Below are 16,340 nucleotides of genomic sequence, written 5' to 3' on the forward strand. Positions count from 1 at the left end.
TCTGGGATGTGGCTTGTAGTCAGGCACCCTCTGGGATGTGGCTCGTAGTCAGGCACCCTCTGGGATGTGGCTCGTAGTCAGGCACCCTCTGGGATGTGGCTCGTAGTCAGGCACTAAAAAGATCCACACAAAAAAACTAGGCTAGGGCAAGCACTTTTAAAGGCATATATCAACGGAAAGGAACCATGTAGGGGATGGGACTTCCAACACCATTTGGGGGTCTTAACCAAAAAGTTTTCTAAGAGGGACCAAGTCTTAAAATAATAGAGAACTGTTTTAGCAATATTTTCTGCCTAAACAGCTCAATAAAATTGGTCCCAGATGGTCATCACAGGACTACTGCTTAAAAAAATGCTTAAACTGACTTTTAAAGCACTTTTAAAGGCATTTATCGAAGGAAAGGCACCTTTGAGGGGGATGGGACTTCCAACACCATTTGGGGGTCTAAACCAACATGTTTTCTACGAGGGACCAAGTGTTAAACCGAGAGCCCTTGAATTAACAAGATAATTTTCTAGCCATCTACCAATGTTTGATGTGCTTCAATCACATGGGATGATGTCCTCTAGGCAGGCACCCTCTGGGATGTGGCTTGTAGTCAGGCACCCTCTGGGATGTGGCTCGTAGTCAGGCACCCTCTGGGATGTGGCTCGTAGTCATGCAGGCACCCTCTGGGATGTGGCTCGTAGTCAGGCACCCTCTGGGATGTGGCTCGTAGTAAGGCACTAAAAAGATCCAAACAAAACAACTTGGCTAGGGCAAGCACTTGTAAAGGCATATTACGGAAAGGAACCATGTAGGGGATGGGACTTCCAACACCATTTGGGGGTCTAAACCAAAAAGTTTTCTAAGAGGGACCAAGTCTTAAACCGAGACCCCTTGAATTAACAAGATCATTTTCTAGCCATCTACCAATGTTTGATGTGCTTCAATCACATGGGATGATGTCCTCTAGTCAGGCACCCTCTGGGATGTGGCTTGTAGTCAGGCACCCTCTGGGATGTGGCTTGTAGTCAGGCACCCTCTGGGATGTGGCTCGTAGCCAGGCACCTTCTGGGATGTTGTCAGCAGCAGGTAGCAGCACATCCCCAGCAGACTCCTGAATAAAATATCAATCGAGTCAAATCAAAAAGTGTAACACTGCATGTCTCTATGTGGGTCTATACTTAAGCATAGACTTGGGGCCCTTTTGATTAATTATGATCAAAATTTGGAAATGAACTGACAAATTTCTGTTGAATTTCAACTCAAATTTCAACCCAAATATATTTGAATCGTAATTGAAAGGTTTCGAATAGAATAGCATTTTACGAAGTTTACACACTCATAATCTAACCCCCCTCCCCATACTCATGAGGACTCTCGCAAATGGAAAATTGGTGATTTACAAAGATAAACTTGACCATGGAGTCCCTTTTTTCAATTTAAACAAAATCTTTTTTTTTAGGATAAATCTGAACAAATTATGGTCCCTCATTACTTCCCCAGCTGTCAATCAAACTGAAAATAAACTTACCTTGTGCTGTTGCCTTCCTCACAGCGTACACAGCTCCCGTTGATGTCTTCGTGGCCGGACCTGGATGGCGTGTGCAGTTTCCATTGGACTCCAATAGGCAGATGGTTCCATTCACCGTCGCCGTAGAAAATAAAAGACAAACATAAACAGTGAGAAAAGTGCACTTCGAAACAGAGTTATTCATGTTAACTTTATGATTGTCAGGTGTGAAAAAATGGCGTGCGTGGTTGTTACATGACGTGTAAACAATGACGGATGGTGTGGAGTTAGAGATTAAGATGTCACATGCAAGCATGCTGGGATATGAGCTTAGTAGATTTAGGTTAGTGTGCAACGCTGCGCAATGGGTAGGACGTGCAAGTTTGGTTAGTATAGCAGTTATAAATAAATTAGTGATAGTAAGGTTGATAATGTACCTTTCTAGGTGGACGAGATCCCTCTGTGGTAATGCAACTCAGTAGATTCCCATGAATTAAAGATGTGTCCAAGTATATTGAGTACCGCTTTATCATCAACAGGATTCTAGAGGTTGCAGGGCATGTGGAGATGAGAAGGACTCCATACCAGGTCACCAGACTCAGTCATTGCATGTAGGGAAAAAGGGTGACATTTCCAAGTTAGACAACAGAAATCAGAGAAGTGATAAACTAAGGAGCATTTTTAGTATAGTTTTTGCATTATTAAGCACCTTAATGAGCCGGCACAAGGTGCTTAAGAACAAGAATGTTGGCATGGAAATGCTATTCATCTTGTTAGTAATGTGTTTGTTGGGGTGCTGTAACACAGCATCATTGTGGAGTTGTGTTGTTGCGAGCCCCTGCTGAAAGGTCATGACAATGTTCCGTTGGGGAAAGACATGAACTTAGCATGCGTGTTGTTTTAACTGTTGCTGGTGTAAGGGTGTACAAGGTGTTCAGTGTAAAGACATGACCGACGTATATCTTTTTGTGAGCTAAAATACTAGGTGTCAAATAATTGGGGTCTCGTCTTTTGCGCGCTCTATGGTACTGAGTTGCCCTCGGGGTCTTGTATTTCGGATTCATTATAATGACTACACGTAACACGCGCAAACCCCTACTATTGATTACACAGCTCGGACGAGAAGGAAGCTCGGATGGGTAACGCGGCGCTAATCATAATAAACATTAAACAATCACTAAAACATTTTTAAATCCCCAAAGCAACGTATCACGCGCACACTAATGACTACTGCAAAACACAGCTCAGGCGGGAAGGTAGCTCAAACAAGTTGCGCGGCACAAAGAGCGGTAATGTAAAGTCTTCTTCGGTTTTGCTGACGCTCGAACTAGACGCCCACGGATGCAGCTCTTTTACACGAACGCATAGAGAGAGAGCCATAGTTTCGCCAACACCTAAAATATTTTGTAATTTTTTATATATTTTTAAGAATTAATTATTTCATAAGCTATAATTTTTTAGCTTGACTTTGTAAATTTTCTATATCTTTTTTTAAATTTGGATTTGTGATTTGTTTCATTTATACATTTTTTTTAATTTTACTCAATTTTTTTAATTTTATACATTTTGTAAACTTAAATTTTTTAATACTTAATCGACTTTAAATATTTAGTAACATTTTATACATTTTTTCCACTTTTTTTTAAATAACTAATAGACTTTACATTGTTTTTAATTTTTTTAATTTTTATTTTTTTTTTTCATAATACATAGACTTTACATAGATTTTGTATTTTTTTATACCTTTTTTTAATACATTTTTTGTATACATTTTTTAACTTTGTTTATAATTAATAGACTTTACATATTTCGTACAATTGCTTATTTTTTTTTGATAAATAATTAATAGACTTTACATGATTTTTAATTTTTCTTATTTTTTTAATTTTTTTTTGTATAATACATAGAATTTACATAGATTTTGTAATTTGTTTACATTTTTTTAATACATTTTTAAATACATTTTTATGATTAATAGACTTTACATATTTCGTACAATTTCTTAATTTTCTTAATTTTTTTAAGTAATAGACCTTTAATATATGTATATTTATAAATGTTTAAACATTTACATGTCCATAGAAAAAGAGGAGAAAGGTAATAAAAGAAGGATCCCGAAAAAAAAGGTTAGATTATAGCCAATCAAAGTCTCTAGAAAACATTTGGTGGCTATGAACCAATGAGAGTAAAGTGTGGAGAGGATGGTCCAGGAAAGGAGAGTACGATTTTTTACAAATAGGCATGAGGAACCTGTGGAAATATATATTTATATAAAAACTATACATTTATATAGTTTAATTATATAAATTATATATATTGCACTATATCCTATACAAATTTGTTTAATTTATACAATTAGCATAAGTAGTATTAGAGTGCGGCGCCTGTGGTTTATTTCATACTCAATCGGATTTACTGGAAGCCAAAGTATGTCCGAACTGTATTTATGTGAAGTGTTGTCATGCTTACCGTTGTCAACTATTCAACAGTGATGTGATAACGGTGAGAATTTCCTTTGCACTTTTTTTTGGCGGGCTGGATTGTTTTCCCTGGACCCACGCTGAGCTCACTATGACAAGAACTTAGTGACTTATTTTTGAGATATCCAGTTTCAAAACTCCAGGTGTGCAAAAGGAAATGTGTAATAAAGGTTCGAGGAGACGGTCGATAGTTATATATATGTTGCAGAATGAATTTATGTTGTCGTTATAGTTCTAGGAGTCCTATAGAAACCTGGAAAGTATCGAAGAAAAACCAGTACTCACAAAACATAGCACAGCAAAGCAAAGCAAAACAGCACAGCACACAGGTCCACCAATAAGCACTCCCAACCGCGGCATATCGTCGAGTCACTCAACCGTGCCGTGTGCAGGTTTCGTAGCAGAAATTTCCACTCAATCACGTGCTTACTTGAGAAGAACTATTGTAACACTTTTACAACTGGGCTATTCACATTCAAATTAGCCAAGGAGCATGCAAGCCCCACACCAAAATAACAAAGAAATTGGATCCCAAAAGCGCTCGTCTTAATCACTGGGATCTTATAGTAGTAGCGATCAATGGAATCTTCGTGGGCCTTTACTTTCTGCGTTATGATTGGTCAGCTCTGAAATGACGTACGAAGTTATACATCCAGGGGGTAATTTCATATATAGCTGTTAAAGTCACTATTTGTAATTACTATCAAAATATATTTTTGTAGCATATACCCCCGGTAAATAGACAATCGGGCGTGAAATGAAAGTTTTTAAAAATATTTACTCACTTTAGGCAGAATTGCCCAAAAATGTATAAATTCTCGTGACCAAAATTTGCATGAATACGAATTATTTGTCTAAAACGTTTACCCTTCGTCCGATTTCTGCAAAATACCCCCTTTTTCGCACCATGACTAGAACTACGTACCCAAAATACCCCCTTGCCAAATGTCGTCTCTGGTCGAATATTAAACTACCAAACCATACTGCGGATGTAAACATACATCCAGCCCCGGGGGCCACGAAGTACAAAGTGGCTCTCTAAAAAAGCTAAAGACAGATAAAAAAGCTATTCTAACGACTAAATAAGAAACCCTTGTAACGAGTAAAAATCTTGTTCAAGTGAGTGCCATCTTAATATCAAAATTGACAAATCTTAATACTTAATACAAACAGAAAATAGGTGAATGTCTTTACCGATAGGGTGCATGCATATAATCGTGCCACATTTTCAACGGTATCTCAATAACACACACACCTTTTGAAAAGCAACGTTAACAACTAATAATTTTATTGTATATTTCTATATTTAAGATTTGCAAATTAGAGAAGGCAAAGTCATTTTTGAACAGATACTACTCATCTGCATTTCATAAATCCGATATAGACAGGGAAATATTGTAGTTCTCTATTCAAGGGAAAAGTCAACTGCATTGCATCGGCATAAATATATTATATCCCAAGCTTATTATATGACATTTGTAAGAATGAATAATTCAGTCGGCACAAACGCCTGCAATTATATTATGTATGAGCAAAATTACAGCTTCCGTGCAACTGATTAGCAAAAGTGGTCTACCATGGCCCTTTTACCTCGTAGCCCCGGGCTGTATGTATATCACCATAATCTTTACGTAAACAGTATTTTTGGTTGAAAAATATTTAACCGTATATGGAAACTTGGTAAAATGGTAATTTGGCAAACTCTAGCGACTAAATATTTGCATAAATAATAATTATTATAAAACCTTTAACTTTACGTCCTGCAAAAACTTTTCGCACCATGACACCAACTACGTACTAAAAAACCACGTTGCCAACATTCGACACTGGTCAAATATTCTTTAAAAAAAGTAAAAAGAAAACGCAAATGTAAACATCTTAATAGTTACATCCAGCCCCGGGGGCCACGAAGTACAAAGTGGCTCTCTTAAAAAGATAAAGACAGATACAAAAAAGCGCTATTTTACACGAACAAAGTAGTTATTGGTTTTTGTTTTGTGTCCGTGGCATGGATCTATGCGATGCAAGTCGACAAAGGCCCATATCATAACCAAGACATTACTGGGTTCGCACATTCTATACACCAACGGAAAGCCTTAATCATGGGGTACAGTTTCATGTTTTTGTTTTGTGTCTGTGATTTGGATCTAAGCGATGCAGGCCGACAAAAAAGGGAGCCATTTTTGACAAATTTTGGGAAGTTTGAAAACGCCAGGAGACGGGGTGCCGAAAATGGTTGGCATACAAGTTCGCTCAGAGTCTGTGAACTTGACCATTATTCCTGAACTTGGTAGGCTAGAGAAATAATCAGGGTACCTGTGTGTGGCTTGAATAATACCGCATCCGATAATCAATTTGCGGAGACCCTGCATCAACTCCGTGGTGCTCAAAAAAACGTTTGAGCAAGCCTACTCCGAATGGTTGCACGAAGATTGTTTCCGGACATCAATATTAGCCATTCTGGAGAGAAATTCAAAGTACAACCCGAAGAAATGTTTTGATCCACACATACTATACACCAGAGGAAAGCCCTATTCAAGGGCTACACGTTTATAATTGCTTTGCGGCGAAAAGGCTACCCCTCACCCTAAGGGAGAAAAAGGCTAAAAAAGTAAGTTTTTCTCCAAATAATGACACTACACGGAGGCCCATATCATATCCAAGACATTATTGGATTCGCACATACTATACACCAACGGAAAGCGCTAATCATGGGCTACAGTTTCATGTCTTTGGTTTGTGTCTGTGGCTTGGATCTAAGCGATGCAAGCCGACAAAGGAGGGAGCTATTTTCGGCCATTTTGGTCAAGTTTGAAAATGCCAGGCAACGAGTTGCCGAAAATGGTTGGCATACAAGTTCGCTCAGAGTCTGTGAACTTGACCATTATTCCTGAACTTGGTAGGCTAGAGAAATAATCAGGGTACCTGTGTGTGGCTTGAATAATACCGCATCCGATGATCAACTTTCGGAGACCCTGCATCAAATCCGTGGTGCTCAAAAAAACGTTTGAGCAAGCCTACTCCGAATGGTTGGCACGAAGAGTGCTTTCCAGACGTCAATATTAGCCATTCTGGAGAGAAATTCAAAGTACAAAGGTTATTTTGAACCCGAAGAAATGTTTTGATCCACACATACTATACACCAGAGGAAAGCCCTGTTCAAGGGCCACACGTTTATAATTGTTTCGTGTCTGACGCCTAAATCTGCGCAACAAGGGCGTCGAAAAAGCTACCCCTCACCCTAAGGGAGAAAAAGGCTAAAAAAGTAAGTTTTTCTCCAAATAATGACACTACACGGAGGCCCATATCATATCCAAGACATTATTGGATTCGCACATTCTATACACCAACGGAAAGCGCTAATCATGGGCTACAGTTTCATGTTTTTGGTTTGTGTCTGTGGTTTGGATCTAAGCGATGCAAGCCGACAAAGAAGGAAGCCATTTTCGGCCATTTAGGGCAAGTTTGAAATCGCCAGGCAACGGGGTGCCAAAAATGGTTGGCATACAAGTTCGCTCAGAGTCTGTGAACTTGACCATTATTCCTGAACTTGGTAGGCTAGAGAAATAATCAGGGTACCTGTGTGTGGCTTGTTTAATACCGCATCTGATGATCAACTTGCGGAGACCCTCCATCAACTCTGTGGTGCTCAAAAAAACGTTTGAGCAAGCCTACTCCGAATGGTTGGCACGAAGAGTGTTTTCCGGACAGCAATATTAGCCACTCTGGAGAGAAGTTCAAAGTACAAAGGTTATTTTGAACCCGAAGAAATGTTTTGATCCACTCATACTATACACCAGTGGAAAGCCCTATTCAAAGGCTACACGTTTATATTTGTTTCGTGTCTGACGCCTAAATTCAAAGTACAAAGGTTATTTTGAACCCGAAGAAATGTTTTGATCCACACATACTATACACCAGAGGAAAGCCCTGTTCAAGGGCCACACGTTTATAATTGTTTCGTGTCTGACGCCTAAATCTGCGCAACAAGGGCGTCGAAAAAGCTACCCCTTACCCTAAGGGAGAAAAAGGCTAAAAAAGTAAGTTTTTCTCCAAATAATGACACTACACGGAGGCCCATATCATATCCAAGACATTATTGGATTCGCACATTCTATACACCAACGGAAAGCGCTAATCATGGGCTACAGTTTCATGTTTTTGGTTTGTGTCTGTGGTTTGGATCTAAGCGATGCAAGCCGACAAAGAAGGAAGCCATTTTCGGCCATTTTGGGCAAGTTTGAAATCGCCAGGTAACGGGGTGCGAAAAATGGTTGGCATACAAGTTCGCTCAGAGTCTGTGAACTTGACCATTATTCCTGAACTTGGTAGGCTAGAGAAATAATCAGGGTACCTGTGTGTGGCTTGTTTAGTACCGCATCTGATGATCAACTTGCGGAGACCCTCCATCAACTCTGTGGTGCTCAAAAAAACGTTTGAGCAAGCCTACTCCGAATGGTTGGCACGAAGAGTGTTTTCCGGACGTCAATATTAGCCACTCTGGAGAGAAGTTCAAAGTACAAAGGTTATTTTGAACCCGAAGACATTTTTTGATCCACTCATACTATACACCAGAGGAAAGCCCTATTCAAAGGCTACACGTTTATATTTGTATCGTGTCTGACGCATAAATCTGCGCAACAAGGGCGGCGAAAAAGCTACCCCTCACCCTAAGGGAGAAAAAGGCTAAAAAAGTAAGTTTTTCTCCAATTAATGACACTACACGGAGGCCCATATCATATCCAAGACATTATTGGATTCGCACATACTATACACCAACGGAAAGCGCTAATCATGGGCTACAGTTTCATGTTTTTGGTTTGTGTCTGTGGTTTGGATCTAAGCGATGCAAGCCGACAATGGAGGGAGCCATTTTCGGCCATTTTGGGCAAGTTTGAAATCGCCAGGCAACGGGGTGCCAAAAATGGTTGGCATACAAGTTCGCTCAGAGTCTGTGAACTTGACCATTATTCCTGAACTTGGTAGGCTAGAGAAATAATCAGGGTACCTGTGTGTGGCTTGAATAATACCGCATCCGATGATCAACTTGCGGAGACCCTGCATCAAATCCGTGGTGCTCAAAAAAACGTTTGAGCAAGCCTACTCCGAATGGTTGGCACGAAGAGTGTTTTCCGGACGTCAATATTAGCCACTCTGGAGAGAAGTTCAAAGTACAAAGGTTATTTTGAACCCGAAGAAATTTTTTGATCCACTCATACTATACACCAGAGGAAAGCCCTATTCAAAGGCTACACGTTTATATTTGTTTCGTGTCTGACGCATAAATCTGCGCAACAAGGGCGGCGAAAAAGCTACCCCTCACCCTAAGGGAGAAAAAGGCTAAAAAAGTAAGTTTTTCTCCAATTAATGACACTACACGGAGGCCCATATCATATCCAAGACATTATTGGATTCGCACATACTATACACCAACGGAAAGCGCTAATCATGGGCTATAGTTTCATGTTTTTGGTTTGTGTCTGTGGTTTGGATCTAAGCGATGCAAGCCGACAATGGAGGGAGCCATTTTCGGCCATTTTGGGCAAGTTTGAAATCGCCAGGCAACGGGGTGCCAAAAATGGTTGGCATACAAGTTCGCTCAGAGTCTGTGAACTTGACCATTATTCCTGAACTTGGTAGGCTAGAGAAATAATCAGGGTACCTGTGTGTGGCTTGAATAATACCGCATCCGATGATCAACTTGCGGAGACCCTGCATCAAATCCGTGGTGCTCAAAAAAACGTTTGAGCAAGCCTACTCCGAATGGTTGGCACGAAGAGTGTTTTCCGGACGTCAATATTAGCCATTCTGGAGAGAAATTCAAAGTACAAAGGTTATTTTGAACCCGAAGAAATTTTTTGATCCACACATACTATACACCAGAGGAAAGCCCTAATCAAGGGCTACACGTTTATATTTGTTTCGTGTCTGACGCATAAATCTGCGCAACAAGGGCGGCGAAAAAGCTACCCTCATCCTAAGGGAGAAAAAGGCTAAAAAAGTAAGTTTTTCTCCAATTTTTGACACTACACGAAGGCCCATAACATATCCAAGACATTATTGGATTCGCACATACTATACACCAACGGAAAGCGCTAATCATGGGCTACAGTTTCATGTCTTTGGTTTGTGTCTGTGGCTTGGATCTAAGCGATGCAAGCCGACAATGGAGGGAGCCATTTTCGGCAATTTTGGGCAAGTTTGAAACGCCAGGCAACGGGGTGCCAAAAATGGTTGGCATACAAGTTCGCTCAGAGTCTGTGAACTTGACCATTATTCCTGAACTTGGTAGGCTAGAGAAATAATCAGGGTACCTGTGTGTGGCTTGAATAATACCGCATCCGATGATCAACTTGCGGAGACCCTGCATCAAATCCGTGGTGCTCAAAAAAACGTTTGAGCAAGCCTACTCCGAATGGTTGGCACGAAGAGTGTTTTCCGGACGTCAATATTAGCCATTCTGGAGAGAAATTCAAAGTACAAAGGTTATTTTGAACCCGAAGAAATGTTTTGATCCACACATACTATACACCGGAGGAAAGCCTTGTTCAAGGGCTACACGTTTATAATTGTTTCGTGTCTGACGCATAAATCTGCGCAACAAGGGCGTCGAAAAAGCTACCCCTCACCCTAAGGGAGAAAAAGGCTAAAAAAGTAAGTTTTTCTCCAATTAATGACACTACACGGAGGCCCATATCATATCCAAGACATTATTGGATTCGCACATACTATACACCAACGGAAAGCGCTAATCATGGGCTATAGTTTCATGTTTTTGGTTTGTGTCTGTGGTTTGGATCTACGCGTTGCAAGCCGACAATGGAGGGAGCCATTTTCGGCCATTTTGGGCAAGTTTGAAATCGCCAGGCAACGGGGTGCCAAAAATGGTTGGCATACAAGTTCGCTCAGAGTCTGTGAACTTGACCATTATTCCTGAACTTGGTAGGCTAGAGAAATAATCAGGGTACCTGTGTGTGGCTTGAATAATACCGCATCCGATGATCAACTTGCGGAGACCCTGCATCAAATCCGTGGTGCTCAAAAAAACGTTTGAGCAAGCCTACTCCGAATGGTTGGCACGAAGAGTGTTTTCCGGACGTCAATATTAGCCATTCTGGAGAGAATTTCAAAGTACAAAGGTTATTTTGAACCCGAAGAAATGTTTTGATCCACACATACTATACACCAGAGGAAAGCCCTGTTCAAGGGCTACACGTTTATAATTGTTTCGTGTCTGACGCATAAATCTGCGCAACAAGGGCGTCGAAAAAGCTACCCCTCACCCTAAGGGAGAAAAAGGCTAAAAAAGTAAGTTTTTCTCCAATTAATGACACTACACGGAGGCCCATAACATATCCAAGACATTATTGGATTCGCACATACTATACACCAACGAAAAGCGCTAATCATGGGCTACAGTTTCATGTTTTTGGTTTGTGTCTGTGGTTTGGATCTAAGCGATGCAAGCCAACAAAGAAGGAAGCCATTTTCGGCCATTTAGGGCAAGTTTGAAATCGCCAGGCAACGGGGTGCCAAAAATGGTTGGCATACAAGTTCGCTCAGAGTCTGTGAACTTGACCATTATTCCTGAACTTGGTAGGCTAGAGAAATAATCAGGGTACCTGTGTGTGGCTTGTTTAATACCGCATCTGATGATCAACTTGCGGAGACCCTCCATCAACTCTGTGGTGCTCAAAAAAACGTTTGAGCAAGCCTACTCCGAATGGTTGGCACGAAGAGTGTTTTCCGGACGTCAATATTAGCCACTCTGGAGAGAAGTTCAAAGTACAAAGGTTATTTTGAACCCGAAGAAATGTTTTGATCCACTCATACTATACACCAGTGGAAAGCCCTATTCAAAGGCTACACGTTTATATTTGTTTCGTGTCTGACGCCTAAATTCAAAGTACAAAGGTTATTTTGAACCCGAAGAAATGTTTTGATCCACACATACTATACACCAGAGGAAAGCCCTGTTCAAGGGCCACACGTTTATAATTGTTTCGTGTCTGACGCCTAAATCTGCGCAACAAGGGCGTCGAAAAAGCTACCCCTCACCCTAAGGGAGAAAAAGGCTAAAAAAGTAAGTTTTTCTCCAATTAATGACACTACACGGAGGCCCATATCATATCCAAGACATTATTGGATTCGCACATACTATACACCAACGGAAAGCGCTAATCATGGGCTATAGTTTCATGTTTTTGGTTTGTGTCTGTGGTTTGGATCTACGCGTTGCAAGCCGACAATGGAGGGAGCCATTTTCGGCCATTTTGGGCAAGTTTGAAATCGCCAGGCAACGGGGTGCCAAAAATGGTTGGCATACAAGTTCGCTCAGAGTCTGTGAACTTGACCATTATTCCTGAACTTGGTAGGCTAGAGAAATAATCAGGGTACCTGTGTGTGGCTTGAATAATACCGCATCCGATGATCAACTTGCGGAGACCCTGCATCAAATCCGTGGTGCTCAAAAAAACGTTTGAGCAAGCCTACTCCGAATGGTTGGCACGAAGAGTGTTTTCCGGACGTCAATATTAGCCATTCTGGAGAGAATTTCAAAGTACAAAGGTTATTTTGAACCCGAAGAAATGTTTTGATCCACACATACTATACACCAGAGGAAAGCCCTGTTCAAGGGCTACACGTTTATAATTGTTTCGTGTCTGACGCATAAATCTGCGCAACAAGGGCGTCGAAAAAGCTACCCCTCACCCTAAGGGAGAAAAAGGCTAAAAAAGTAAGTTTTTCTCCAATTAATGACACTACACGGAGGCCCATAACATATCCAAGACATTATTGGATTCGCACATACTATACACCAACGAAAAGCGCTAATCATGGGCTACAGTTTCATGTTTTTGGTTTGTGTCTGTGGTTTGGATCTAAGCGATGCAAGCCAACAAAGAAGGAAGCCATTTTCGGCCATTTAGGGCAAGTTTGAAATCGCCAGGCAACGGGGTGCCAAAAATGGTTGGCATACAAGTTCGCTCAGAGTCTGTGAACTTGACCATTATTCCTGAACTTGGTAGGCTAGAGAAATAATCAGGGTACCTGTGTGTGGCTTGTTTAATACCGCATCTGATGATCAACTTGCGGAGACCCTCCATCAACTCTGTGGTGCTCAAAAAAACGTTTGAGCAAGCCTACTCCGAATGGTTGGCACGAAGAGTGTTTTCCGGACGTCAATATTAGCCACTCTGGAGAGAAGTTCAAAGTACAAAGGTTATTTTGAACCCGAAGAAATGTTTTGATCCACTCATACTATACACCAGTGGAAAGCCCTATTCAAAGGCTACACGTTTATATTTGTTTCGTGTCTGACGCCTAAATTCAAAGTACAAAGGTTATTTTGAACCCGAAGAAATGTTTTGATCCACACATACTATACACCAGAGGAAAGCCCTGTTCAAGGGCCACACGTTTATAATTGTTTCGTGTCTGACGCCTAAATCTGCGCAACAAGGGCGTCGAAAAAGCTACCCCTCACCCTAAGGGAGAAAAAGGCTAAAAAAGTAAGTTTTTCTCCAATTAATGACACTACACGGAGGCCCATATCATATCCAAGACATTATTGGATTCGCACATACTATACACCAACGGAAAGCGCTAATCATGGGCTATAGTTTCATGTTTTTGGTTTGTGTCTGTGGTTTGGATCTACGCGTTGCAAGCCGACAATGGAGGGAGCCATTTTCGGCCATTTTGGGCAAGTTTGAAATCGCCAGGCAACGGGGTGCCAAAAATGGTTGGCATACAAGTTCGCTCAGAGTCTGTGAACTTGACCATTATTCCTGAACTTGGTAGGCTAGAGAAATAATCAGGGTACCTGTGTGTGGCTTGAATAATACCGCATCCGATGATCAACTTGCGGAGACCCTGCATCAAATCCGTGGTGCTCAAAAAAACGTTTGAGCAAGCCTACTCCGAATGGTTGGCACGAAGAGTGTTTTCCGGACGTCAATATTAGCCATTCTGGAGAGAATTTCAAAGTACAAAGGTTATTTTGAACCCGAAGAAATGTTTTGATCCACACATACTATACACCAGAGGAAAGCCCTGTTCAAGGGCTACACGTTTATAATTGTTTCGTGTCTGACGCATAAATCTGCGCAACAAGGGCGTCGAAAAAGCTACCCCTCACCCTAAGGGAGAAAAAGGCTAAAAAAGTAAGTTTTTCTCCAATTAATGACACTACACGGAGGCCCATAACATATCCAAGACATTATTGGATTCGCACATACTATACACCAACGAAAAGCGCTAATCATGGGCTACAGTTTCATGTTTTTGGTTTGTGTCTGTGGTTTGGATCTAAGCGATGCAAGCCAACAAAGAAGGAAGCCATTTTCGGCCATTTAGGGCAAGTTTGAAATCGCCAGGCAACGGGGTGCCAAAAATGGTTGGCATACAAGTTCGCTCAGAGTCTGTGAACTTGACCATTATTCCTGAACTTGGTAGGCTAGAGAAATAATCAGGGTACCTGTGTGTGGCTTGTTTAATACCGCATCTGATGATCAACTTGCGGAGACCCTCCATCAACTCTGTGGTGCTCAAAAAAACGTTTGAGCAAGCCTACTCCGAATGGTTGGCACGAAGAGTGTTTTCCGGACGTCAATATTAGCCACTCTGGAGAGAAGTTCAAAGTACAAAGGTTATTTTGAACCCGAAGAAATGTTTTGATCCACTCATACTATACACCAGTGGAAAGCCCTATTCAAAGGCTACACGTTTATATTTGTTTCGTGTCTGACGCCTAAATTCAAAGTACAAAGGTTATTTTGAACCCGAAGAAATGTTTTGATCCACACATACTATACACCAGAGGAAAGCCCTGTTCAAGGGCCACACGTTTATAATTGTTTCGTGTCTGACGCCTAAATCTGCGCAACAAGGGCGTCGAAAAAGCTACCCCTCACCCTAAGGGAGAAAAAGGCTAAAAAAGTAAGTTTTTCTCCAAATAATGACACTACACGGAGGCCCATATCATATCCAAGACATTATTGGATTCGCACATTCTATACACCAACGGAAAGCGCTAATCATGGGCTACAGTTTCATGTTTTTGGTTTGTGTCTGTGGTTTGGATCTACGCGTTGCAAGCCGACAATGGAGGGAGCCATTTTCGGCCATTTTGGGCAAGTTTGAAATCGCCAGGCAACGGGGTGCCAAAAATGGTTGGCATACAAGTTCGCTCAGAGTCTGTGAACTTGACCATTATTCCTGAACTTGGTAGGCTAGAGAAATAATCAGGGTACCTGTGTGTGGCTTGAATAATACCGCATCCGATGATCAACTTGCGGAGACCCTGCATCAAATCCGTGGTGCTCAAAAAAACGTTTGAGCAAGCCTACTCCGAATGGTTGGCACGAAGAGTGTTTTCCGGACGTCAATATTAGCCATTCTGGAGAGAAATTCAAAGTACAAAGGTTATTTTGAACCCAAAGAAATTTTTTGATCCACACATACTATACACCAGAGGAAAGCCCTGTTCAAGGGCTACACGTTTATAATTGTTTCGTGTCTGACGCATAAATCTGCGCAACAAGGGCGGCGAAAAAGCTACCCCTCACCCTAAGGGAGAAAAAGGCTAAAAAAGTAAGTTTTTCTCCAATTTTTGACACTACACGGAGGCCCATAACATATCCAAGACATTATTGGATTCGCACATACTATACACCAACGGAAAGCGCTAATCATGGGCTACAGTTTCATGTCTTTGGTTTGTGTCTGTGGCTTGGATCTAAGCGATGCAAGCCGACAATGGAGGGAGCCATTTTCGGCCATTTTGGGCAAGTTTGAAATCGCCAGGCAACGGGGTGCCAAAAATGGTTGGCATACAAGTTCGCTCAGAGTCTGTGAACTTGACCATTATTCCTGAACTTGGTACGCTAGAGAAATAATCAGGGTACCTGTGTGTGGCTTGAATAATACCGCATCCGATGATCAACTTGCGGAGACCCTGCATCAACTCCGTGGTGCTCAAAAAAACGTTTGAGCAAGCCTACTCCGAATGGTTGCACGAAGATTGTTTCCGGATATCAATATTAGCCATTCTGGAGAGAAATTCAAAGTACAAAGGTTATTTTGAACCCGAAGAAATTTTTTGATCCACACATACTATACACCAGAGGAAAGCCCTAATCAAGGGCTACACGTTTATATTTGTTTCGTGTCTGACGCATAAATCTGCGCAACAAGGGCGGCGAAAAAGCTACCCCTCATCCTAAGGGAGAAAAAGGCTAAAAAAGTAAGTTTTTCTCCAAATAATGACACTACACGGAGGCCCATATCATATCCAAGACATTATCGGATTCGCACATACTATACACCAACGGAAAGCGCTAATCATGGGCTACAGTTTCATG

The 16,340-nt window shown here is 41.4% G+C and overlaps 1 long non-coding RNA gene across 1 annotated transcript; it reads right to left on the bottom strand.

Annotated features, from left to right (window-relative positions):
• Positions 1-563: 563 nt before the first annotated feature.
• LOC139944422 (uncharacterized) lies at positions 564-2,496 on the bottom strand. Its single transcript, XR_011786958.1, has 3 exons — positions 1,517-2,496; positions 913-1,099; positions 564-725 (listed from the first exon to the last, which is right to left on the bottom strand). It is a non-coding gene; the product is annotated as an uncharacterized lncRNA (long non-coding RNA).
• Between the last annotated feature and the right edge of the window lie 13,844 nt (positions 2,497-16,340).

The sequence above is a fragment of the Asterias amurensis genome, chromosome 11 (assembly GCF_032118995.1).
Source record: "Asterias amurensis chromosome 11, ASM3211899v1".
In the NCBI taxonomy this organism is placed as follows: Eukaryota; Metazoa; Echinodermata; class Asteroidea; order Forcipulatida; family Asteriidae; genus Asterias; species Asterias amurensis.